This window comes from Felis catus, chromosome A2, assembly GCF_018350175.1.
Source record: "Felis catus isolate Fca126 chromosome A2, F.catus_Fca126_mat1.0, whole genome shotgun sequence".
Classification (NCBI taxonomy): Eukaryota; Metazoa; Chordata; class Mammalia; order Carnivora; family Felidae; genus Felis; species Felis catus.
In genome coordinates this window covers 151181892-151208708 of record NC_058369.1, presented here as the reverse complement: position 1 = coordinate 151208708, position 26817 = coordinate 151181892, and the positions used below count along the sequence as shown (strand labels likewise).

The 26817-nt window shown below is 49.7% G+C and overlaps 1 long non-coding RNA gene across 1 annotated transcript in view; it reads right to left on the bottom strand.

Annotated features, from left to right (window-relative positions):
• Positions 1 to 491: 491 nt before the first annotated feature.
• Positions 492 to 26817, bottom strand: part of LOC109497630 — a 51559-nt gene continuing 25233 nt past the window's right edge. Inside the window, exons 7-11 of the long non-coding RNA XR_006594614.1 lie at positions 24517 to 24623; positions 22035 to 22227; positions 4741 to 4916; positions 2949 to 3048; positions 492 to 2092 (exon numbers count right to left, since the gene is read on the bottom strand). This is a non-coding gene — a long non-coding RNA (uncharacterized LOC109497630). The remainder of the gene's footprint in view (positions 2093 to 2948; positions 3049 to 4740; positions 4917 to 22034; positions 22228 to 24516; positions 24624 to 26817) is intronic.

Here is a 26817-nt window from a genome sequence, read left to right as displayed (position 1 = left end):
CATGGAGGGAGGGTACCCTTATCCAGCCCGGATCTTCAAGGAAGACTTGGGGATGTGACTTTAGCACTGATTTAAGAAAGATGGGAAGGAGCAGCCAGAAGCTCTGCTGCAAGGCTTGCGGAACGAGGGGGCATGAGAGGGATTCCGAGCATTTTTTTTTTAAACAATTGGCAAAATGCACATTCTCATCCCTTTGCCCCCATCATCCCATCAGGATGCCCATTTCAAAGAAGGAGAAAGCGAGAAGAGAGACTTCAGCTCTGCTCTGGGCGGCCTCTGGGGTTGGGGCTGGGGGGCAGTGCTGGCAAGGTGTGGAAGAAGCCCTCCCAGCTTCAGAGAATGCCCCATGGTGGCAGAACATCCTGTCCCTGACCCTTCCAGCTCTGCGACCCCGCCCACCACAAGGACTGACAGGGACATCTCAGCACCCTTAGTGTTGGCGGTGGGGGTGGGGGGTGCGGGGGGGGGGGGCGGTAATCATCGCCAGAGAGGGAGCCAGCCTGAGTACAGCTTCAAAGCCTGCCTGGGCCAGACGGAGCTCAACACCAAACCCTGGTCTCCTCCAGTGTGGCAGAGCCTGACTACGGAATTTAACCCAGGGCTGCCCAATAGAAGAAAGAAGGCAGGAGGGCACAAGGGATACATTTTCACTTGGATCCATTGCAAGTTACAAATTGAGGAGAAGAACAAGGCAAAGAGTCAAATAATTGCACCGTGGTTAAGAGCATGAGCTTTGGAATCAGACAGTTCTGGGTCTAAGGCCCAGCCCTGCTACTTCCCGGCTGTACGGGCACATTCCTTGATCTCCCTGAACCTGTTTCCCCACCTGTAAAGTGGGTGTAGTAAGAGTACTCAACCCAGCGCGTTGTTGTAAGAATTAAACGCAGTAATATGTGTAAACGTTTCAGGCAGTGTCTGGAACATAGTAGCGACTCAGTAAATATCAGCCATTGTTCTTTCTGTCCATTTGTGTCCCCCACGTCAACGCACAGGATACCAGAATCCACAGGTTTTACCAGGAAAACTGCCTTTATTTGATCATTTTGGAGATAACCAATGATTTTTTATACTAGCTTTTTTTTTTTTTTTTTTTTTTGTCAGAAAATGAAGAGAGACTTTCTAGTAGCCGAGAAGGGTTTCCAGGGAAGCGGGTTCTCATGTCCTTTCATGCGGAGGGGCTTATATAGCGGGACTCCGCCTTACAGCCTCTGCTCGTGGGCACCTTCAGCGATGTGTGATGTCCCGTAACGGACAATCCCTTTGAACAGCCCGGCTGGACCCCAGCGTCCTAAGTCCTGGGGTGAGCTAAAGTAGAGATGAGGAGCATTTGCCATTGGTTTATTGAGGTTAATTCATGTCGCCTTGACTTTGATTAGCAGCTGCGGTGTTCGAGGCACTGCTTTAGGGATCACTCACTGTCTAAGGCCGGGACAGTAGGGGCAGAATCAACCGAATGGGCTGCCCCTTGATTATGAAATCAACACTCTCCACCCACAACTGTGATCACAGTCAGGGAATTGTACTTCCAAAGCTCAGCTTTGGAAACATGCTTTCACACCCATGGCCTCCCTATGACAGAGGCAATCCAGGATTTTTATTCCTTCCTCACAGAGGAGAAAACAATCTCTGAGAGCCTAAGTCCTGAAGTACAGCACCATTCAACTCTGGCCTCCTGATCCCAAAGCTCTTACCGTCACTCGATCAGACGGCTTTTGTCACACGGAGGGGAAACACTACACGTTCTTTAGAACGCATTCTAGAGAACACATTTCTAGGAGAGCTGGCTCGAGTCCAGGTACAGGCGCTGGCCCTAGAAGCCCTAATCTTCATTTATGTGATGGTCTATCCATCCGAGGAGGGAGTTTTGCAACTGGCTTTATCACACTCCAAATTCTGCTGTGATCTGAGTTAGAACTATTCCGTCAGCTGGCCAGGCCTGAGCAGAGGGAACTCTCTGGGACTGATAGGGCTTCTGGGGGGGAGGAGGAGAGCACAAGCCATTCTCGATGGAAAATTACGTGTGTTCCTCCAGCGGGTCTGAGCTTTCTGACCTTCAAGGCACACGCTGTACCTCTTCTGGGGCGTTAGTCTTCTGAAATAAAATGAAAAGCGCACTAGCTGTGGATAAGAATTCTTTGTGTAGCACGAGCAAGAATTCTGACCACTGCTCTCTTGTAAAGGTGTTGGGTGAAGGGTTTGGGAAAAATCATCCTGTGCCCAGAGAATCCACCAATATCCACACACGGAACTGGCCCCCTCAGTGTGGCTGGGACCCTCCTAAATGGAGGGGAAGCTATGAGTGAAGACTAAACAGCGTCAAGTACCTGGTGGGAAAGAAAACATTCAACCACTGGGACACCTGAGTGGTTCAGTCGGTTGGGCATCCGGCTCTTGATTTCGGCTCAAGTCATGATGTCACTGTCGTGGGATAGAGCCCCACTTTGGGCTCCATGCTGAGTGTGGAGCCTGCTTAGGATTCTCTCTCTCTCTCTCTCTCTCTCTGCACCCCCCCCAAATAAATAAGCATTTTTTAAAAAATTCAACCACTCATCAAGGTGAACAGAGCTGGAAACCAAAACATCAGCATGGTAGACTTTTCTTCAAATGGATAAAAGGTCCCGAATGCCAGTGCTAGCCTATGTTCTAGTGATTTCCTTCCGGGGCATTGCAGCTTACTTAGCACTGATTTCTTTTTTTTTTTTTTTTAATTTTTTTTTTCAACGTTTATTTATTTTTGGGACAGAGAGAGACAGAGCATGAACGGGGGAGGGGCAGAGAGAGAGGGAGACACAGAATCGGAAACAGGCTCCAGGCTCTGAGGCATCAGCCCAGAGCCCGACGCGGGGCTCGAACTCACGGACCGTGAGATCGTGACCTGGCTGAAATCGGACGCTTAACCGACTGCGCCACCCAGGCGCCCCTACTTAGCACTGATTTCAAGTCCTTACCCCTTGCCCTCTTCTGCTGCAGGACCGTGGAGAGTGTCCATATCCCGGACGGCATGCTCAAGCACGAAGCCAGCCCATCCCGGCTACTCCGAACTTGCTGCTGCACGAGACCAAAAGACCCTGTGAGGTTCAAGCTGGTGGATGTGGGTTCTCTCCCTGCTGCGGCCAAGCAGAGCCTTCCTCTCCAGGCTCTCATGTGTCCTCCTGGCATCTGGCAGGAGGGGTGAGAACTGAGCAGAACTGACTTGTTCTGACTGACGCAGTAGAGCAGGACAGGAATTCAGTTGCCCAGACCTTGGCAATGCTTAACCCAAATCTGTCTGGAAAGCCGGGGACACTTCTACTCATGGGAGCACCAGCCGAGACGGTGGTAAGGCAGGGAGCTTCACCCCACCTAACCCCCCTCCGGCCCCCTTCTCCCTGCCTTCCCCTGTTCTCCTGAAACTGCCTGGACCCTTTAATTTCTGGGCTTTCTTCATATTCTCTCTCGGTGAGTCAACCGCTCTGCCACTTAGTCCTCACAAGAATTACCTGCCCTAGGATCCAATAACCCCAAGACTCTGCTCTCAGCCAAACGTGGGGTTAGAAACACTCTAAAGAGCTAATTCACTCTAAGAGGATACTGGCTTAATATGTTGTGCTTCCCAGGCTTATGTGCATTTTTAAAAGAGAAGGTCATTAGTCTTAAGACTTAACGGTAGAACTTTGGGCATTATGACAGGCAATGGGGAAATACTCTGTAGCAAGGGGCTGTATCACCCTATAGGGGGTTGTCTGGTGTGGTAAATTGCCCACCACCCCACCTCACCCCCTGTCCGCGATGGTCAGCCCTACGTCACTGCTTTCCCCTGAAATCTGAATCTCCTCACCCAGCTGTCGAGAAGACAGGACAAAGCTGCCAGCTGGTTATTATTCAAGAACAAAGCCGGCCATTTCTTTTAGCAGGTTCAGAGCCATTATCTCCCCAGGACACATGCTACAGTGGGTGCTAGCTTTATCTAGCCACATTTCCTTCTGTCCTCAAATCCTTGAAGGGTGTGTTGTTCCTCTGGCTGGCGCAAGACAAAAGGGAACTAGAGAAAGAAATGTGCTGTAGCAATGACCTGCGAGAGCTCCTCTCTCCTTCCTTTGCTGCCTGGACGTCTCCAAGGCAATGAGATTTCCTGTCTGTTCTCAAAGCCCAGGCAGATGAGAGAAGGAAGGAGAAAGGAGGACCCGGGCGGCCATCTTTTCATCTGAAATAGGGGCAGAGCCACACCCCCAACCTCACCACCATCAGCAAGGATTCAGGCTCCCTTGCTGCCAACAGTCTCAAGAAAGGATTGCCAGATAAAACACAGGACGCCTAGTTAAATCTGAGTTTCAGATGAACACTGAATACATTTTTAGTGTATATCTCGTGCAATATTGGGGAACATATTTTTTTTAATTTTTTTTTAGCATTTTATTTATTTTTGAGACAGGGAGAGACAGAGCATGAACAGGGGAGGGTCAGAGAGAGGGAGACACAGAATCCGAAACAGGCTCCAGGCTCTGAGCTGTCAGCACAGAGCCCGACGCAGGGCTCGAACTCACGGACCGCGAGATCATGACCTGAGCCGAAGTCGGCCGCCTAACCGACTGAGCCACCCAGGCGCCCCACTGGGGAACATAGTTAAACTAAAAAATCATTCATTTTTTTCGGATGTGCTAAATCTGGCGACCAACCACATCATCTCTCCCTTCTCACCCCTGTCTCCTGTACCCTCTCCCCCAGATGGCTCTGGCCACCACCCGGTCCTAGGCTGGTCACCTGAAGTGCGACAGAATTCCTTTGCTGCAGATGAGGATTTATGGGGGTCCCCACCAGAAGCACGTAGAATGATGTAGCTCTGTGTTCGGCACGGAACAGTGTCAGAGATAAACCTCACCGGGAATGCTTCATGTCTGGCTGCTTCAGACTCGCTTGCCTGAGGTCATGCTGAATACCTAAAAAAACGAATAAATACGTTCTATGGTCTCAGAAGAAAACAGGGACCACTTCCTTAGAAGAGATAGTGAAGCGGGGGTGCCTGGGTAACTCAGTCAGTTAAGCGTCTGATTTTGGCTCAGGTCATGATCTTGGGTCCATGAGTTTGAGCTCTATGTCAGGCCGTGTGCTGACAACTCAGAGGCTGGAGCCTGCTTTGGATTCTGTGTCTCCCTTTCTCTCTACCCCTCTCTCCCTCCCTCCTCTCTCTCTCTCTCTCTCTCTCTCTCTCTCTCTCTCTCTCTCTCTCTTTCAAAAGAATAAATAAATATTAGAAGAGATAGTGAAGTTTAGGAGGGAGACCTCTGGCTTGCCTATGTCAATCTCCATCTGCCCCATCTAAAAACTGCGAGGTTCATTTAGATGCCTAAAGCCCTTCCTGATCAAAATTCTGTAAGTCTATCCACCCCTGAGAAAGTCCAGGCTTCCTCCCTCTGGTGCTGCCCAGACCTACTCCAGTCCCAGACCATCCAGGGGTCCACCTCCTGTCCCAGTGACTTCTTTACCAGAAGCCCCAGTGGCAAACTGTCTCCCAACTTTTCCTGACACATGTGACACTTCTCCACCCTCCCATCCTGAACATGGGTCCTGTTCGGAGGTCCTCATCTGAGTTGGGCCCCAAGCCTTCTGGTTCTGTGGGACCTCTTCTGGTCCTGGTAGATCTCCCAATGCTCCAAGAGAAACCAGTTAATAATAAACAAGGGTCATCATCCCTGAGAAACAGGCATCTACCCAAGTTTAGGCTGAAGGCAATCTCGTGAATTCTTTTTTTTTTTTTTTTAATGTTTATTTTTGAGAGAGAGAGAGTCAGAGTGTGAGCGGGAGAGGGGCAGAGAGCGAGGGAGACAGCGAATCCGAAGCCGGCTCCAGGCTCCGAGCTGTCGGCACAGAGTCCAACGCAGGGCTCGAACCCACGAGCTGTGAGATCATGACCCAAGCCAAAATCGGACACTTAACCAACTGAGACACCCAGATGCCCCAAAAGCAATCATGTGAATTCGAACACAGTGAGGGCCAGACACAAGGACGTTATGATGTAGTCCCTGATGCAGAGCAGCCTGGTAAGATTCCCCTTAAAAGTAATCTTAACCCAATCTGGGGCACGTAGGTGGCTCAGTCGGTTGGGTGACCAACTTCCGCTCAGGTCATGATCTCAGGGTCCGTGGGTTCAAGCCTCACGTTGGGCTCTGTGCTGACAGCTCAGAGCCTGGAGAGTGCTTCGGATTCTGTGTGTGCCTCTCTCTCTGGCCCTCCCCACTCATGCTCTCTCTCTCTCTCTCTCAAATTAATAAACATTAATATATTTATATATAAAGTAATATAACCCAATACCACCCATTCCTCCCTCATTGCCATGTCTTTATTCCCTTTATGGTCCTTTTGCTCTATTTTAACTGTGTTCTCTTTCACTAATCACACTGAAATCCGTTTGTCCATTTGAACTGACTGACCAGTAAAGTCCTTGGAAAGGTCCATCCATCTTCTTGTTAAATTAATTCCCCTGCGGGACCTATCTAACCAAATACTTGTATTTTCTCTCCGTCTCTGCTGGGTTTTTTCCTGCCCAAAGCAAACCATAAAAGAGAAAGTTGCAGTGAATTTCAAGATTCACTAGAACTTACATTTTGTAACTTTCATATAAGGCTTCCGAAAGCCCTTTTTTTCCCCCTACAAAAAAGAACTCTACCCTCTCAAGCATTGGAATTGTTTGGAAAAACAGACACAGAGGAGTATCCCACTTGCCCAAAGCCAACACCGATGAAAATTTCTGAGACGAAGAAAAACAAGAAGATCGGATTTTGTGGTAGGGGTTTTTCCTTATAGTTTACTTGTGATTTTCCCAATGCCAAAACTATATGACTCGATAACAAATATTCCCCCGAGGCTCTCATGGCTGCGAAATGGCAGCATTTGGGGGCTTTTTTGTTAACATGAGAATCTCAAGGCTTAACATGCCAGAATGCTGGCTTTATCCCCAGTGAGAAAAACCTCTCTGGTAGAGTATCTATTCCATCGTGTCGTAAGAATGAAGAAGCCGCATAATTATGCCTGGAGCATGAGAAAAGGAACTCAAGGAAAAAAAAAAAAAAAAAACCCGCCAGAACAGTAGATGACAAAGCAGATGAACAGGAGGCCCCCACTTCCCTCTGATAGAAGGTCAGGAAGGTCATATCCTCTGGCTGCCCTCCAGGCTGGGGTTTCATCTAACACTAGACACCCCGCAAGCGAAAGTCTACGTTTCAGGGTCTCCCCGTGAGCTGCCCATTCCGTCGTTCAAACGCTTTACGGCCTATCTCTCCCATGCCAAGTCCTATGCCACACGCAGAGAATGTAAAGGTGAATGGGACCCTGTCTGTGACCTCAGAGAACTCTCAGACGCATGCATGAGACAGATCTGCAAATAAGCGCATCACAGCGCGTCCTTGTGTGCGGAGCTGAAAGATGGGGCTCTCTGTGGCGGAAGTGCTCGACCGTGGGCGATTCTGTAGCCCCGGGGACATTTGGCAGTGTCTGAGGTGGGGGGGTGGGTACATCCTGGGTTGTAGCAGCTGGGGTGAGAGGTGCTGCAGGCATCTGGTGGGCAGAGACCAGCGACACCCCTCACCACCCTCCAATGCACAGGCCAGTGCCCCACGACGAGGAACCCTGCAGCCCAAAACGGGGATCCTGCTGAGCTTAAGAAGCCCGGATGTATCTGAGCGAATCTGGTGGGATCATTCCCATCACGTTGACTCGGGAATTTGAGTTCACACGGCCACTCGTGCTCTTTCCCTGGCTCTGTCGTTGACTGGCTTTTGTCCCTCAGCAAGTTACTGGCCATCTTGGCTTCAGTTTCCTGGTCTATGGAATAGAGTTGGAGTCTCTGATCTCCAGTCCCTGCCTGTCTAAGGATCTATGGTGTTACTGGGCCAACATCTGTGCTTCTACTGAGCCCTGCCCCGGTTAGGAGAATGCCTTGGCCACGGCCTGTTTACTCCACCCAGGTCAAAGAGATAAGCTTGTCTCCTGGGTTGATCCTGAGGCTCAATCAGGGAAGGCAGGTGTAACCTCTTGCCAAGGACCTCCGGTTAGGACACCTCCACCTTCCGAGCCTGTTTTGCCATCGGCATACAAGGGCCACATAACTCGTCTGCCTCCCTGTATCAGGAGGCAATGAGTGAGTAAAGGAAGCAAGATGGAAAATTACCCGGATGCTGCTTGGGTGCCTCGGCCCAAAGCCTACGGTCCCCTTCTCTCCCTCTTGGAGGCTCCGTGGCAATGAAAGGATAAAAGGACCCTGCTCAGGACCAGCTCTGTGGCCTGGGGTAGGGGCTGGGCTGGGGAGGGGTTGGTATCTCTATATACTCTTTGGAACAGCCCCAAGGAGGATCTCTATCATTTGTCTCCCTGAGGGGAAGTAAGACTTGGATTCTTGGCCACATATTTTAGGGACCGGGGCTGGGTGTGAGTCCAGTGCCCTCAGATACTCACTCTCTCTTTCTCTCTGTTTCCTCTCTCTCTCTTCTCTCTCTTTCTGTCTCCTCTCTTTTCTCTTTCTTCTCTCTCTCTCTTTCTCTGTCTCCTCTCTATTTTTCTCTCTTCTCTCTCTCTCTCTCTCTCTCTCTCTCTCTCTCTCTCTCTCTGGCTTCAAACTCCTTCACCAAACAGAAAGACCACTTCAGGGCCAGCGGGCGGGAGCACAGGGACAGCAGGCCCCGGACGAGGGGAAGAAGCTCCCGTCTGGGCCTGAACATAAGGCCTTTTCAGTATGCCGCTGGCTGCAGCAGGAAGGCAGGAAAAGGGAGACAGGGCAGGGCAGGCATTGGCAGCTCCGTTTCTTTCTGTGTTTCTGGGCTCACTGTGCTGGCAGAGTAACAGCAAGGTCTGTATTTGGAGCCTGTGTGTCCTCTCCACTGCGAGACCGGTGCCATCTGACGTGGCCGATTCCGCGTGGAATGAATAAGTGATGGGGGAAAAAGTACACTTCAGAGACGTTAAGTGATGTGCCCAAGTTACTTAAAATGCTAGGCACAGGACTTCTATTAGGGTTGCTTACTATTAGATCGGCTTCATGAACATACCACCAATACACGTCTCTAAGTCGGTTAACTGCATAGTTCCCGTTCCGTATGTGTTCATTGCTTGGGTTTTGGTTTTGAGGCTTGTTTTTTGGTCTGGTTTGGTTTTTTTCTGGTACAATTTACATTTGGTAAAATGTGCAGACCCTAAGTATACAGCTCAATCATTCCTCTCTCTCTCTCTCTCTCTCTCTCTCTCTCTCACACACACACACACACACACACACACACACACACACAGATTTCCCCTGGATAAAAATATAAAACATTTCCACCATTCCAGAAAGTTATCTCTTGCCCTGTTCCAGGCAATAGCCTCCCTCACTCCAGGAAGTAACCTCTTTTTTATACTTCTAGTGCCATAGTATATATAGCTTTGCCTATTCTTCAACATCATATATATCATATCAACCTCATATTCTTTTGTTCAATATAATGCTTTTTAGGCTCACCCGTGATGTGTCAGTAATTTGTTCTTTCCTACTGGTGGATAATAGTCTACCGTATGAACGTAACACATTGTGTTTATCTACTCTTATTTTTTTTAATGGTTTTTATTTGTTTTTGAGACAGAGAGAGAGAGAGAGAGAGAGAGAGAATGAGTAGGGGAGGGGCAGAGAGAGAAGGGGAGAGAGGATCTTAAGTGGCTCTGTGCTGACAGCCTCAAGCCCGACGCGGGGCTCGAACTCACGAACCGTGAGATCATGACCTGAGCCAAAGTCGGACACTCAGCCGACTGAGCCGCCCAGGCACACCTATCCACTCTCTTATTAATGGATACTTGCAATGGTTTTAGTTTGGGGTTATTATGTTCATTTGATTTTTTTTTTTTTTTTAAGCAAATGGCTTCAGGTGCCTATTTCAATTCTCTATTCAAATGAACTTTAAGGACAGTCACCCTCCACAGGTCACAGCAAGATGAGAGAGACAGAAGTACTCGATGACCTAAAGTCCTTTCAACCATAAAACCCTCTAACTCAACCTCTTCTCTAAAAGCTGCTGCCAAGCACCTACTTCACAGGGTTATGACAATGACCTCTGAAATCGCAGGGCAAAAGTGGGTGTTTCCTCATACGCAAGGATGCGACTCTGTACCTACGGGTTCACCAGCAAAGACTGGAGATCTTATTGTGGTACAAGAAACACACCCATTTCGCTTCAGCAGATGACTCCTAGTCTCAGAGGAAAGATGCTCTCCTGTTCTCCCCACTGGGAGCAACTTGAAGGCGGCCAGCGGGCACCGTGAGATGTAAATAAATGTATCCGCTTCAGCCAACTTCTCTGCGCTGCGTGGGAAAACGACTGATCTCCCTTGAGAAAGGAAGGACTACCGCCCGTGGGGGACCACTAACCAGGTCTCCAAAGCACTTCCAACAGACAGAACCTTGAACGAATTCCTAACACTCCTTCTTATTCTTTCTGATTCTTGTTTTGTCTAACACACCCATAGTACACCTTGAAGGTCTAACTGCAGTGCACAAAGCCCATCATGCAGTCGGGCATCCATTCAGCCACAGGCAGGGACTTTTATACTCCTCCTGGACATGCATACAAAAGACTGAGAAGAGTCACTTGGATACACATGTTAAAAAAACACAAAATAATCACTTTGCCTGAAGATTTAGTCAACACATAGTTACTGAACCGCGAAGACTGGAAGCCCTAATTGTCTAAATTATTACTGCCGTGCCCCCTGTGGGCACGGGTTTCCACCAATGATGGCCTCCCTTCACCCATGTAGCCTCCTCACACGGGATATACGATGGGCAGAGCAGTTGGGGGGACGCAAATTCACCCCATTCCCTCCTGGTCTCCTCTCATCCCTCCTAGCTTGGCCCTTGATCTCTCCTTTCTTACAGACTTCTCCTCTCCTCTCCCTTTTCCTAATTAGTCCCATCTCTCTACTGATCTCTACTGCACAGGGTCACGAGTAAAGGGAAGGGGACAACCAAGTGTAGATGTTGCAACAAAATGGCCTCTACCCAAGCCACTCAGATTCCTAGGCGCCCCGTTCAGACACTCTTTGTTCCTCAGGTCACCCCATAAGGTCACCCCGGGAATACCTTACGTGCACTGGCTGACCTCACGTCCTGCTGTTTTCCCAGTGCCTTCGAATCGAGACGTACACCCTCCCACGCACATGCTCCCCACTCTGCTTTTCCAAGATAGGGAGTGAAACTGTTGCCTGGGTCCTTGAACAAGAGGAGGTCCGTGTGCTCATCGCTCTCATTTATCCACACAGCAGGCCCAGGTGGGGCTTGTCGGTTCCTTGACTCCTCGGTCCTTTCCCAAAGCTGCTCTCAGCCTTCTCTTAAAATGACAACCCCATGTATAAGGAGCGCCTGACTGCCCCGGCCCAGCCCCTGGTGCCCCCTAGCCCTGACAATGCCATCCGAAAACCAAGATATGTTTCCAACTTCTCCCCTAGCCTCCACCCCTCTCTTCTTTCCCGAACAAATGCTTTCCCCAGCATTTCTGCATTAAGAGGGAAAAGAAAAAGGAAAGTTTCTTCCCCCTTGATCGCTGATGAAAATCAACTAGCTGGCAGTTATTTACCAAAATTTGATTCAGAACGTAACCCGCCATGGACTGGACTTGGATTTTAAGGACAAACCTGAAAGAGCTTCTAAGGCACTGTTTTGAAGTTTTACCAAAAGCGGCCAGGAGGTAAATTTGCTAAGCTGTGGTTATTGGCATTAGGGGTTGCACAGGCAGGAAATTCCCTGCATAACTAGCCTCTCTTCCCCAAGCCTGCTGGGATCACGGACGTCCAACGCCTCCCTGGCTGTTCCTCCCCATTCCCAGCCCAGCCACCCACTGGCTCCGAGCAGAGCCGACCCGCCATTTACTGTTAAGTGACAGCTTCGGAGCATATTTTCACATCCATTCATCAAATCCCTGTAAGGCGAGAATTCAGGGCAAGAGGTGGGATTTAACTTGCAGGGACGCCTATCACTTCCTCCTTTATAAAGTCTCGGCAATGTCTTCGCCTTCTATGGAATCCTAGCCGGAGAACAGCCAAGACGCCCACCCCAGTGAACTTTCCATTCTGAGAAATTCCTTCTGGAATCACCCAACCACCACCTCCACCTCTCTGACACTCCCACCTTCCCCAACACACACACACACACACACACAGAATATTAGTCAGGGTAGGCCTAACTCCTGTAACAAACATTCCCAACATCCCAGTGGATTAACATACTGCAGGGCTGTGTCACACATTTAATACCCACTGCTCTTCGCAGATATTGCCTTGACTATAAGTTTTTTTCTAATTAAATGTCTTGCCTTCTAGGTCATAACTCTTTTTTTCTTTTTCATTTTTTTTAATGTTTATTTATTTTGGAGAGGAGGGGGCGGGGGCATGGGCGCACACAAGCCAGGGAGGGAGAAAGGGAGACACAGAATCCGAAGCAGGCTCCGGGCTCTGAGCTGTCACCACAGAGCCTGATATGGGGCTTGAACTCACGAACCACGAGATCATGACCTGAGCGCAAGTCAGACGTTTAACCGGCTGCACCACCCAGGCACCCCTAGGTCATAATTCTTTGAGCAAGTGTGACTTATACTTTTTTGTGTAACTGAGACACCCCTCTTTATAGTTTGCAGTGCAAATAGCATGACTCAACCAACATCCCCTAGTTGGTAGTAACTAGAAATCCAGCTGATATTTTCTAAGGCCCTTGCTCCTTTGCCTTTAAATATCCAAAAATATCCAGGTTCTTATTAGTATGTAGGTAGGGCATTGGAGGACAAAATGCAAAGGAAATGAGAAGTCTTGAGGAGGGATCAAACGGTATTTAGCCCTCACCGGCCGTGCCAACAGCAGTGAGGGGCTGAGGGCTGGAGAGGAGTTTTACTTCCCCGGGGTATGTAGTCACCATAAGCAGAGTGCCTTCTGGAAGCCACAGCAGGGATCTCTCTGGACTGTGCTCAGTCAAGAAAACTATACCAGGGGGAGGGGAATTGGAGGAAGGCAGTCAAACGATACAAAATTCCAGTTATCAGATAAGTAAGTAAGTCCTAAGGACACGTCGTACAGTGTGGGGACTACAGCTAACACTGCTGAGGACAGCGGTGTCCCGACCAGTCGGTCCTGAGAGTTCTCCTCATGTGGAGAATTTCTTTTCTTTTTATTCTACCTCTACGAGAAGATGGACGCTAGCCGAAGCTACTGTGGTCATCATTTCCCAACATGTGCAAATCAAACCATCATGCTGTATGCCTTAAATTTTTACAGGGATGTCTGTCAATAATTTCTCAATAAAATTGAAAAGAAGAAGAAGAAGAAGAAGAAGAAGAAGAAGAAGAAGAAGAAGAAGAAGAAAACCATACTGAAGATCTGAGCCCCTCCCGCAAAGACTCCTTCAGCTGCTTCCCCAGGCGAGGCAACCCCAGGAGCACTGGATTGGATGGGGCCATCAGTCCATCTGTCTGTCTACCTATCTGCCTATCTCAGACTCCCTGGTAACTTGCTTTGGGGGATCCTGTTTGGCAGTTGCTTTCGCTAAAGAACAAAAAAAGTTGGAACCTCTCAGAGGACAGTGCCACCACTGATGTTTTCTCCACAGTGGCTTGCAGGGGTGGACACCTGTTTGTCATATAAAGACAACTGGGTCAATTCTGAGAGGGACTAGTAGCATCACGAATAGAGTTAGGAAGCCTAAGGGATGGATAGGAATGTCTAGAATCTGTTCCAGTGAAATCTGAATGCATGCTATGTCCCTGTTTTAGCTCCCTCCCTCACACACACATACACACACACACACACACACACACACACACACACATGCACACACACACACACGCTAGAAGCAAAGGGTCTAACTGGTTATTTTTAATCTGAGAAACACAAAGATCCCAGGCTGGACAAGTCAAACAAAAACACAGTCTCTCCACTCTCTGGCCTCCCCAGACATGGCACCTGCACTTACAATGGAGACCACGCGGTCACGTCGTCTACGCGGAAGCCAGGCGGCTGAACTGATCGCATTTCAGATGCTGTGGTGACATGTAAACCCAGCTTCCGGGGCTTTGCTGCCCAGCCTGAGCCTGATGGCATGTCCACCAGAGGAGAGATCCGGCCCATTTTGTTCAACTGGCCCATCAATTGGTGGGCCTCACCTTTACTCCTCCAAATGACTGCCCGGGCCCGTAGAGCTGCCAACGCCTGGATGTGGAGGCCTTACGTCACCACAGGAGCTGAATCACCCGAATGTTCCTTTTACTCTGTGTGCAGGGGACCTCTGTGCTGCCGGGGGGTGTCCTGGCCCGGCCTGGCACAAACGTGCACGTACTACTGAGTCATTTGTGTTGGCAACTCTTCAGGGCCGGTGATTTTTCTGCTTTAGAGGCTGCCCCTTCATAATTACAGCTGTGTTTCTGTTGTCACACCAAATTACCTCACTTACAGCCTTAAAATAGAATCCAGCCTAAAGGTGCCGGCTGGCCACGCAGAGAGGGAGGCTTCATAAGACTCAGAACCTGGGTGTTGAGCCAGGGGGCAGGGCTTGAAGCCAGACACAAAAGTCCCAACTCTTAAAACCTAGGTCTCCTCTCTTTTCTCCGCATGATAGAAACGGAGCAGTGCCATAAAATTGTCCGTTCCCAAACTAGAAACGGGAACGATCTTGGAGTTCTGCCTCTGTCCTGCTCCCATTCATTTTACTTACTTACAGGATGGGATCTATTCTCCCGGCCTTCGCATCACTCTCCCCCTTGGCCACTCTGCCGTGTGCCCAGGAGGCTGACACCTACAGACCCCATCGCCCCACTCCCTTGCCCTCTGGCTGTCAGATGAGTTAGACTAATGGAAGCAGGAGAGGGAAATTAGGAAGGGGGAGAGGAGAGAGGTCAAGGCGTGTATTCCCCTGTTCCCTGCTGGACCGTAGTTGGCAGTGGTTGTATTCTTTCACCTGGGCCCCAGCTCTTGGCAGGTGGCCTCTCTGCTAAAGCTCATTTCAAACAGTTTATTTCCTTCCTTTGTCCCCCAGGTGGAGGGAGGGTGTAGGAGAGTCGCGTGGCTGCTGTGACAAAGCGACACATATTGGATGGTTGAAAACAACAGAAGTGTATCGTCTCCCAGTTCTGGAGGCTAGAAAGTCTGACATCAAGGTGTTGGCAAGGCCACGCTCCCCCTGAAACACGTAGGGGAGGATCCTTCCTTGCCCCTTCTAGCTCCGGATCATGGCCCACAATCCTGGCATTCCTTGGCTTACAGGTGCATCCCTCCCATTCCGTCTCCATCATCACATGGCCGTCTTCTCCTCATGTGTCTCTGTCTGTGTCCCCTCTTCGAAGGATACCAGTCACATGGGATGAGGGCCCACCCAAACTGACCTTATCTTAACTTGGTTATATCTGCAAAGACTCTATTTCAAAATAAGATCATGTTCACAGAAACTGGGGGTTAGGACTTCAAAATATCTTCTTGGGGGACCTATTTTGATCCCGCCCACATAGTAACAGCCTCCACTGTGATGAGTCCCTGGACTGGTCCCTTAACGCTTTCTCTCCTTGTAAAGAGCCTCTTCGTTAGATGCTTCAGCTCCTTTTTAAAGAGTGCCACCTGTTTTCTGCCAGGACCTTGACAGAGACCCCTACTGCCCAGCTGCCTTCCTGGCAGAGCACCTACTAAGTGTCAGAAGGTACTGGGGATACAATGGTGAGCAAACATTGGCATAGCCCCTGCCTTCATAGGGCTTACAATCTACAGTTTAATAGGCTTCATCAAAATCTCACAAAGTAAAGGGGTGCCTGGGTGGCTCAGTCGGTTGAGCGTCCGACTCTTGATTTTGGCTCAGGTCATGGTCTCACAGTTCATGAGTTCGAGCCCTTGAGTCAGGCTCTACATTCTCAGGGCAGAGCCTGCTTTTGATCCTCTGTCTCCCTCTGTCTCTGCCCCTCGCTCGCTCACACTCTCACACTCTCTCCCTCAAAAATAAATAAAACATTTTTTTTAATGTCACAAAGTAAAATTACAAATGGATTGAGATACAGAGGATAGGTTGACAGCGCTATAAATATGCTCCCTTGGGAAAATCGCTCTAGGCAGGGAGGCCAGGAGGGGCTTCCCAGGGAGAGGGACACCTGAGCCAGAACGCAAAGGATGAATGGAGTCAACCAGATAAAGAGGGGAGCTTAAGGCCCCCCTCTTGGTTAAGGGGGGAGACCCCAAAAGAGTTATGCCATGGTGTCCATATTTCCTTCCAATGGGGGATCTATTTTCATTCCTATCCCAATCCATCTAAAAGAACCCTTCTCTCTGAGAAAAGTTTACACTGTCTCCCATCCTTACTGCTGCAGACCACAGCAGAGAACCCCCGTATGCGGAGGTTAGTGCTCAGAGAGTGAGAAGCCGTCCCCAAGGCTCACAGGTAAACAGTAGCTGCATGGCACCGAGGGCACAGTAGGGAGCAAGTGCCTAGAAACCAAGCAACGCGGGCCCCGCACACAAACTCCACACCTCCACACTGAAGTCACAACATCCCCGAAACCAGCACTTCCTCCTTCCATGCCCACAGTCTCAGCTGGGAACACCCCAGAAGTTCTGGTCTGCCCCCTCTCTCCTCTCTCAGCTCTTTGTGAGATCACCGTGTGCCCCTGACTTTACCACTTCCAGCTTGCTCAAGTCATGCACTCCTCACATTCACCACTAGCCCCGGCCCTGCTTCAGGTCCTTATCATGTTTCCCTAGGGCTTCGTATCTGCTCTCTCCTTGACTGGCCTCTACCCTGTCAAATCCACCCTCAGCAGCACAGCCACCATAAAGCTGGCCACCTCACTCCCCCGATGGTGGCCTCGATGACTCCCTATTCCCTATAGCACACAGTCCGGGAATGGCACAAAAGGCTCTCCTTGACTGGGCCCTGCCTCCCTCCCAGCCTGCCTCCCACTGCCGCCTGGTTCATCCTTGATCTTCCAACAAGGCCACCACTTTTAGTTCCACATACACATCAACCTGTCTCTCCCCTCTGTGCCATTTTTCGGGTTATCCTGCCCCCGCCGCACTGTTCCTTCTTCCACAACCTAATTAAATCCAACTCATCCCTAAAAACTTAATTCCGGTCTCAACTCCTCCAAGAAGCCTTCCCCGATAACTCTCCCCTCTTATTTCCTACCATAGGATCCTCCATCATTAAATCTAACATGGGATGTTCTAAATATCTATGGAGGTGCCAATTTCCCTGATTAGAATACAGATTCTTGATGCTGGGGACAACCCCGCATTCGGTTTGATATGCCTATTGCCTGATCAACTCAAAGAGTTGATGCCCAAAGACTAGATGCATGAATTAGTGAATGACAAACCAATGGGTATTGACTGTCCCGCTTCGGTGCTGAAGCCCTCAAAATGACCAGAAGCTTCCCCCACCTATTACTCTATATGGCAAGGGCCCAGCCCCGCAGTCCCTCTGCTGCATGATGCTTCCGGTGGGTAGAAGCTGTTTCACTGGCGTTTCGTTTTCATCTCAGCCCCTGCTAGGTAGCTTATAAGAGTATTTACCGTTGAAGAGTTGTGTGACCCTAGCTGTTTATCCTTTCTAAGCTTCAATTTGCCATACATAAAATGAGCTCTGTTATAGTATCCACCAAACAGACTTGCCATGAAAACTGAATGAAATAAAATCAGGTGTGTGGTCAGAACTCAGTAAATGGTTAGGTATGACTAAGCTGTAAAGCAACCGCTGCTGATCAGAGGTACACGGGTAAGGGCAGCGGGAGTTCAGAGGTGAAAATGGACTCAAAGGCTGTTGCCTTAAGTAGAACATCCTTCCCACCCCCCAAAGTGTTCTTTACACAATCAGTAACTCTGGGAAGCTCCAGTGTTGGGGTTTACTGTGTCATCACAGAAGCCCAGGGTCTGTTGGTCTCAGCCCGTGTGCACAGAATTGCTGCATGAGTAAGAAAAACAAGGAGAGCGTGAAAAAGTCAGTGTATTAGGCCAGGGGTTTCCGAGCCTTCAGTGAGGCTCCTGGAGAACCTAGACATTTGCCTCCTGCTGCCATGTTGTAGTGGTGGGGTCCTCTCTCTTCATCCCTTTGTCCCTCTCCTCTGTGTGCGCTCTCTCTCTCTCTCTCTCTGAACTAATAAATTAACTAATTAAACAAAAAGAAGTACACTGAATAGCAAAGGAAACCATCCACAAAATGAAAAGGCAACATACAAAATGGGAAGGAATATTTGTAAATCATATATCTGAAAAGGGACTAATATCCAACATACATAAAGAACTCATACAAATTCAGTAGCCAAAAAAAAACAATCCGATTAAAAAACAGACGGAAGAACTGACCATTTGTCCAAAGAAGACATACAAATGACCAACAGGTATGTGAAAGGTGTGCAACATCACTCATCACCAGAGAAATGCAAATCAAAAGCACAATGAGATATCACCTTACACCTGTTAGCTTGGCCATCATCAAAAAGATAAGCGATTACGAATGTTGGTGAGGATGTGGAGGAAAGGGAACACTCGAGCACTGTTGGTGGGAATGCAAAATGGTGCAGCCAATGTGGAAAACAGCATGGGGGGGCCTCAAAAAATTAATAGAATTATCATTTGATCCAATCATGTCACCCCCATCCTCACTGCAGCATTATTCACAATAGCCAAGACATGAAATAACCTAGTGTCCACTGACAGATGAATGGATAAAGAAGAGGTGGTGTGTGTGCATACACACACACACACACACACACACACACACTGGAATATCACTCAGCCATAGGAGAGAAGGAAATCATGCCACTTGCAACAACATGAATGGAACTCCAGGGCATTGTGCTAAGTGAAATAAGCCAGACAGAGAAAGACAAAAACCATATGATCTCACTTCTATGTAAAACCTAAAAAAAAAAGAAAAGAAAGAAAAGAAACAGAGAACAGATCGGTGGTTGCCAAAGATAGAAGAAATGTGTGAAGGTGGTCAAAGGTACAAACTTCCAGTTATAAGATAAGTATGTCCTGGGGATGCGATGTATATCATGGACACTAGAACTGATAACACTGTTTTGTACATGTGACAGTTGCTAAGAAAGTAGAACTTCTGTGAGGCAATAACGAAACTTACTGTGGTGATCTGGTGACAGAACCTCTCCTAGCCCTGCTCTGCTCAGTGCAGTAGCCACTAGCCACATGTATGTAAGCATTCCCTTCAAATGTGGCTGTCCTGAGGGGGCCTGGGTGGCTCAGTCGGTTAAGCTTCTAACTTCAGCTCAGGTCATGATCTCGTGGTCTGTGAGTTCAAGCCCCGCACCAGGTTCTGTGCTGACAGCTCAGAGCCTGATGCCTGTTTCAGATTCTGTGTCTCCCTCTCTCTCTGCCCCTCCCCTGCTCATGCTCTCTCTCTGTCCCTCAAAGAGGAATAAACATTAAAAATAAGGAAATAGGGGCGCCTGGGTGGCGCAGTTGGTTAAGAGTCCGACTTCAGCCAGGTCACGATCTTGCGGTCCGTGAGTTCGAGCCCCGTGTCAGGCTCTGGGCTGATGGCTCCGAGCCTGGAGCCTGTTTCCGATTCTGTGTCTCCCTCTCTCTCTGCCCCTCCCCCATTCATGCTCTGTCTCTCTCTGTCCCAAAAATAAATAAACGTTGAAAAAAAAATTAAAAAAAAAATAAATAAGGAAATAAATTAAAATGTGGCTGTTCTGAACTGAGATGTGCTGTGCGAAATACACATGAGAATAGGAAAGATTCTGTTGAGACGTATATTGATTACATGTAGAAATTATATTTTAGATATATTTGGTTAAATAAAATATATCATTATGATTGGTGTAATACTGTTTCTTTTCACTTTTTTTAATGGGGCTACCAGAAATTTTTAAATTACATTTGTGACTCACAGTATATGCCTACAAGACAGGAAAGCAGTGTTGTACAGACCTCAGAGCTCGATACAAGCATTAAATCAGTCAAGACAAGGAGAGGGCCTAGCACAGCGCCTGAAACAAATTAAGCACTCAATAGCTACTGTCAATATTAGTAAGATCGGTGGTTTTTTTTTTAATTTTTTAAATGTTTATTTATTTTTGAGACAGAGAGAGACAGAGCATGAGCAGGGGAGGGGTAGAAAGAAAGGGAGAGACTGAGAGAGAGAAACACAGAGAGAGAGGGAGACACAGAATCCGAAGCAGGCTCCAGGCTCTGAGCTGTTAGCATAGAGCCTGACGTGGGGCTCGAAGTCACAAGCTGTGACATCATGACCTGAGCTGAAGTTGGACGCTGAACTGACTGAGCCACCCAGGCATCCCAGATCAGTGATTTTCAAATTTTATAGCCAAATTTGTTTTTCAAGCAACTTCTTGTAATGGATAAAAAAAAAAAAAAAAATCCGTTCTGATCAAAGCAGAGAGACCTTGAGGTCTCTCCAGGGGCCGTTGCACCCTGGGCACCACCTCTTTAGGTGGGAAACCATGCACATAAGTCATCCTAAAATGTCCTTCAACCTCCGGCATTACACATCTACCATTTCGGAGAAGGTCAAGAAGGTATGAGACAAAAACCAAGGTGTCCATGGCAGTACTTTATTTTTTTTTTCAACGTTTTTTATTTATTTTTGGGACAGAGAGAGACAGAGCATGAATGGGAGAGGGGCAGAGAGAGAGGGAGACACAGAATCGGAAGCAGGCTCCAGGCTCCGAGCCATCAGCCCAGAGCCTAATGCGGGGCTCGAACTCACGGACCATGAGATCGTGACCTGGCTGAAGTCGGACGCTTAACCGACTGCGCCACCCAGGCGCCCCAATGGCAGTACTTTAAAAATGATCACGGGGGCGCCTGGGTGGCGCAGTCGGTTAAGCGGCCAACTTCAGTTCAGGTCATGATCTCGCGGTCTGTGAGTTCAAGCCCCGCGTCGGGCTCTGTGCTGACCACTCAGAGCCCGGAGCCTGTTTCAGATTCTGTGTCTCCCTCTCTCTGACCCTCTCCCGTTCATGCTCTGTCTCTCTCCGTCTCAAAAATAAATAAACGTTAAAAAAAATTTAAAAAAAAATGATCACGGACCTTAAATGTTCTCACCACGAAAAAGAAATGATAATTACGTGACACGATAGAGGTGTTAGCTAACGCCACAGTGGTGATCTTATTGCAATACAGAAGGCCATCGAATCGAATCGTCCCGTTGTACACACCTTAAACCTACACGATGTTATAAGTCAATTAGACCTCAATAAAAATAGTCACCCCCAAAAAGATCATGGAAAAACACTACCATTTTGCTCAGGAGAATCAAAGCGGTTTGGTCCCAGGTCTAGCTAGACATAGCCCAGAAATTGGGGTGTCATGAATGTGACCGGGAGGAGAGGGTCACCTGTGGGTCCCTGGATGGTTACCTGCATATACAATACCCCCGTGCCACAGCACTGCTCTGCTTCTGCCCCTCACAACCCGCTGACCCTGCCACCTGGGGAAGGCTCTCAGAGCCGGCCCCAGGCACCAACGTGGCAAGGTCCAGCTCAGGGGAAGGGCAGCAAGTGACACTCAGCCCGGACACCACAATGACTCTGCTGTCCTGAAGGCAAGGCTGGGCTGCCAGCCCCAGCGTCTGGTCTGCCAGCCAAGCCTCCTGGCTCTTCCTGCAGTCTACACCCCTGGCTCTGCTGTGTGTGTGTGTGTGTGCGTGTGTGTGTTGATGCGGACAGCAGCCAGCTCTCTGCCGGGCTCTCTAACAAGTTCCACGAGTCTGTTTGCTAAAGAAAAATTCCAGTGGGTCCATCCAACACATGGAACTCAAGTACAGAAATTATATTTATCCACCCCACTGCCAAGGAGATCACATGCCCCGTGAGTCACTCCAGATGTGCTCAAAAACAGAGTCTCTCTGTGGAAGCCCGGTCCCCCAATCCCAGAGAGAGTCGAATTAGCAGAGGTCCCAATTCCTGTGTCCCCACCCCCCTAAGAGGCAGTCTCTGCCTCCACCCTTCTGGGGCAGGAAAGGACGCCTTTTGCACTTCTGTAAAGGGAAGGGGGGTAAGAACTCTACCTTCACACTGGGAGGACCAGCACGGGCATACCTGTAGCTCCTGAGGTCCCATTGGGTTCGAGGACAAGTGTCACCTTTTTGGAGCAAAAGATGTGTTGGAACACGCTGCTGCTTCTGCTGTTGTGTTATGATGCTCAGGCGGCGGTGTCCCACAGGTGGAGCAGGGGTAAGTTGCTCTGTATTTATTTGATGCTCATTATTCTTTCTCAAATGCAATTAGAAATCTGGGGGCGGGGGGGGAGAATAAGGCGGTGGAAGGAAATTAGACGCCCGGCACCCACACACACACCCCTCTTTTATCTGGTCTCTGCCAATTACTTTATGCTTCTTGACAAGTCAGAAGGTGCTAGAAGGTGATGGGGGATGGGACGCTGAAACACATCAAAGCCGCTGAGGGATCTGGGTGGAGGTGGAGAATGCAGAAAACAGCCCCTTCTGACACGCCAGAGCCAAGTTATCTTTGCTCCGTGGATGTGGGTAGTCTCCCTCCAGCCCCTCTGCCCGCCCACCCCCTGCTGCAGCCAGACAGGGCATGTGAACATCAGGTACCAGGACGAACACCAGTATCCCGGGGCTCTGGGTGCTGGCTTGCAAAAGGCCTGCCACCTGGGGGACCCGACTAGTGGCCCTGGCCACGGGCTGGCCACATGGAGGTCTCCACGCGGCTCCTGAGCTAGACTGGGCACATCTTTCCAGCTGGGGAGAGCCGGCCCAGTGGCAGGAGAGCAAGGGTGACCCTTAGCATTCACGTGTGTGCCAGACGGCTACTCCCACTGGCCCCGCAGTCCACCCCAGAGAGGAGGGAACCCGGCAAGGCTTTTCGCTCCCAGCCGACTTCCTTCCCCTGGGGACCGCCTGGCACCTCTTCTCTGTGCCCAGGACCGGCTCCGGGTGGCAGATACTGGTCGCCCGTCCAGCCAATTACAGTTGATCACTGCTGGGGACCGAGGGAGCAGCAGTGAGGACCACTCCGTGCAGAGCTCAACCCGACGGTCTCCACTGCTTGAAATGGACTGAGGTCTCTCTCCCCAAGAGAGCTGGAAAGAGAAGTCAGGCTCATAGGTGTTTCTAGAGATCCAAAATAGAATGAGGACGGGCATGGCAGCGGGGGCACGGCGGGGGTGACGATGAGCCTCCGGGTTCTCAGGGAGAGTGTGGGGAAAGGAACAGCCAGTGTGGAACAGAGAAGCACAGGGCAAACGGATGTGACACGGGCGGGGAGCAAAGCCACGGCGCTTATCTGAGGTTCTTATTCCCTCATTTTTAAGCTTGAGATCAGGGACTTGCCAGCTCTCTGAGCCGAGCTGTGAAGCGATTGTTACCCAGAGACGAATAATTCATGTAGCGTTTTCCTTTTATTTTTTTTTTTCCGTCTGGTAACATCACCCACACCCACACACACCTCTGCTCATGATACGCACAAACGTTGGCGGCGACACTTAGAAGGAGAGCAAAGAGATCTTGGCATTCCATTCGGCCCCTTGCCCCTGCGCGACACTGGGGGGCCTTCCTTAATTTGTCTCTTAGAGAAAGATGACAACATCCACCCTCCTAATGTACAGGCTGTTAGAAAGGCAAATGAGATAATCTGACTTGTAACAAGGCTTGGAAACTTCAGAGGCACATCATGAGCGTTCCCCGCAAGCAACCCAGAGATTTCAGTTCTGCCTCTAATTGGTCGTGTGACGTCTGGCAAGCTTCTTAACCTCTCCGAGCTCTGGTTCACTAACAAGCCGCGTATTAACAGTAACAAAATTTATCTTCCCCGCTTCGTGGTGAAGGTCACATTCCAAGCGTAAACAAGATGCTTTGTACTCCATGAAGAACCTTCTAAATGTGAGCTATCACCTCCCACTTTAACCTCTGAAAAAAACTTCATGGAGGAAGTTTGGGGTGCTCAACCGAGGGTTCTGCAGCAGCAGCAGCAGCCTGGGACCAAGTGGCTGCCCCGGGCCTCCCTGGGGAAGGTCTGCCCCCTGCATAATAATAACAAATCCATCTGGAGATGGGAAGTCAGCACTGGTGAAACAGAGGACACAATGAGGCCTCCGTGTTAAGCACTAGATTAGTGGTTCCCGTCAGGGTTCGGACCTCACAAATGACAGAGTCCTGCAACCATCATCAAAAGTCTTCCACGTAGTTGATTTTTTTTTTCATTTTTAACATTTTTTCCTAATTATAAAAGGAGGACCCAACTGTCCTTTTCTTTTAAAGACCGAATGAGAGTCACGCCCAAGTACACAGCAATTTTTCCAAACGTACTTAACTGTTCCTTTGGCCTTCATCCTTACCCCAACCCCCACCCCCAAGCCAGCACCCCGGCCTCCACCCTCCCCCACCCCCTGCCCGCAAGCGGAAATGTAGAAATAAACCCAGAAGGAACACACCCTCTGTCCCAAGGCTCTCCCAGCCTCTCCCAACGAGTGCTCTCTAGGATTCCGCCCTGGGAGGCAGCTTTTCCGGGCCAGCCAGGCTCTTCCGGCCCCACCAACTTGACCGACCTGATGACTCACCTGTGGTTCGGGAGGCCAGCCTAGAAGCCAGACACGCCTGGCCCAACTCCCTGCGCCCCCAGGGCCTGCCAGAGCTCCACTTGGGGGGTTGAGGGGAGCTAACCAGTCTTTAAAAACAAAAAAAAAGAGGGAAGCATATATTAGAATGTACACATTAAATATCTGTTTTTATTAAACACACGTAAATTATTCTTTTTAAAGCAGGCTAATAGAGAAGGATGGCCCTTTAGTTACCTGGTGGGATTTATGTCATCTTTACGTGTCCCTTTTAGCGTATGTGTTTTCAATCACGAATGTTCCATGAAGGGAAGGGCCGGCGATCAGTGTTCGTTAAGTCCTGACTGACTGACGGGACTGGGATAACTGAGCGCGCCTGCGTGGCCGCAGTAACCCCCACCGGCAGGTGCTATTCTGACCATCCACGGGGGAGGGAACCAGGGGATGAGGCAGTTGATGAGCCCCAGGTCCCTCCGCCGGAAGGACACAGCTGGATTTTGTCCCCCAGCCCAGCATCAGCATCTATGGCATCAGAGTCTGCCCGGTGCTCCCACGTCCCCTCCGGGTGCTCCTGGCAGCCCTAAGCTCCCCCAAGGGGGTGGGGCAGTCTGGCCCTTTCAGAAACACTCCCACAGAGGACCCCAACACGCGGGGCCAAGGTCCTGGCTCCCTCAGCACGCCACTGGGTTTCCAAAGGGTTGGCCCGGGAGCAGAAAAGTAAGTGACATCGATAAGATCTCCCAAAAGATCTTTTGTAAATGAGAGGTTTTTTTTCCCCTCCACACCCACGATCATTTGCACTGAGTTGCTTTCACGGATTCATTAAAAATGTGGTTGTACTTTGGCTTGACATGGTGTGCAGTTGGAATCCTTCCCAACAAGCTCTCTGCGACAAGTGCTGCGTGGTTATGTGGAAACCGTGGTTGGCCTTAATACCATCCTGTTCTACTGAGCACATTTGGAAGACGGGGAGTGGGGTGGGGTGGGTGGAGATTTTGCCCCAGATCACAAGAAGTCAGAGAGAAGGTCAGGTCACAAAGCAAAGACAGGCTCTTCCACGTAAGGGGGCTTCTGTCCCCGGGTCTGGGTGAGAAAGCTTGGACAGCTCAAGGTAGGTGGGGGGGGGAGGGGAGGGGGAGGGACAGGTGCCAGCCTTGACCGAGATCATTCAAAGTAGCTTCTCCCAGGGATGCCTGGATGGCTCAGTCGGTTAAGTGTCTGGCTCTTGGTTTTGGCTCAGGTCATGATCTCACGGTTCCTGGGTTCGAGCCCAGCATCAGGCTCAGTGCTGACAGTGCAGAGCTTGCGTGGGATTCTCTCTCTCCCTCTCTCTCTGCCCCTCCCCCCTCTTGCACTCACACTACCTCCATCTCTCTCTCTCTCTCCCCCTCAAAAGAAATAAAGTTAAAAAAAAAAAAAAAAGGAGCTTCTCCCAAGCAGGGATAAGGACTCCTCAGAGATAAAGGGAGGGTGTGGTAGAGACAGGAGACCACACCAGCCTTTTGATATTCAGCCGGCACCTGGAATTGCAAATAAGTTCTAGAACCATCCTGTTAGAAAAGAAGGCTTTAGTAAAGCACTCGGTTTGAAAAGAATGGAGGGGCATGACAAGGGTAGTTCATGTGTTTCTGTGGATCATCGGTTCATTCAACAGGTGTGGGCAGGATGCTTCCCACTGGGAACACAGCAGCAAACAAAACAGACATGATCCCATGCTCTCAGGGAGCTGACATTCTAGTGAGGGAAACAGACAATAAACACCTATACAAATAAGACATCTGGTTCGTTTGAGGACAATAAATTAGGGACAGAGTAGAGAGGATTATATTCTTAAATAGAGACGTGAGGGAGGGTCTCCCTAAAGAGGTGCCTAAAGGCCTGAAGGAAGCAAGGGCATGAGCCACTCAGTTGCCGGAGAAAGAGTATTCGAGGCAGAGGAAATGGAAGTGCAAAGGCCCCGTGGTAGAAGCAGGTGCGGCATGCTCAAGGAACGGTGAGGCCCACAGCTGGGGTGGCGTGAGCCCAGGGAGAATGACGAGCGAGTTCAGAGAGGTAGGAAGAGGTCAAGTCTTGTAGCGCCTGCTCGCCCTCTGGAGATCTTGGGTTTTTACTCTGAGCGAGATTGAAACCACCGAGGGTTCTGGCCAGAGGAGTGACAGCATCCGACCTACGTTTTCCCTTTAGTGGTTGTATTAAGAATAGAATGATGGGGGGAGCCAAGGATGGAAGCGGAGACACCACTAGGAGAGGTGCTCACGGCCGGAGCCAGGGGTCGAGCAGAGATGTTGCAAGAAGCAGCCAGAC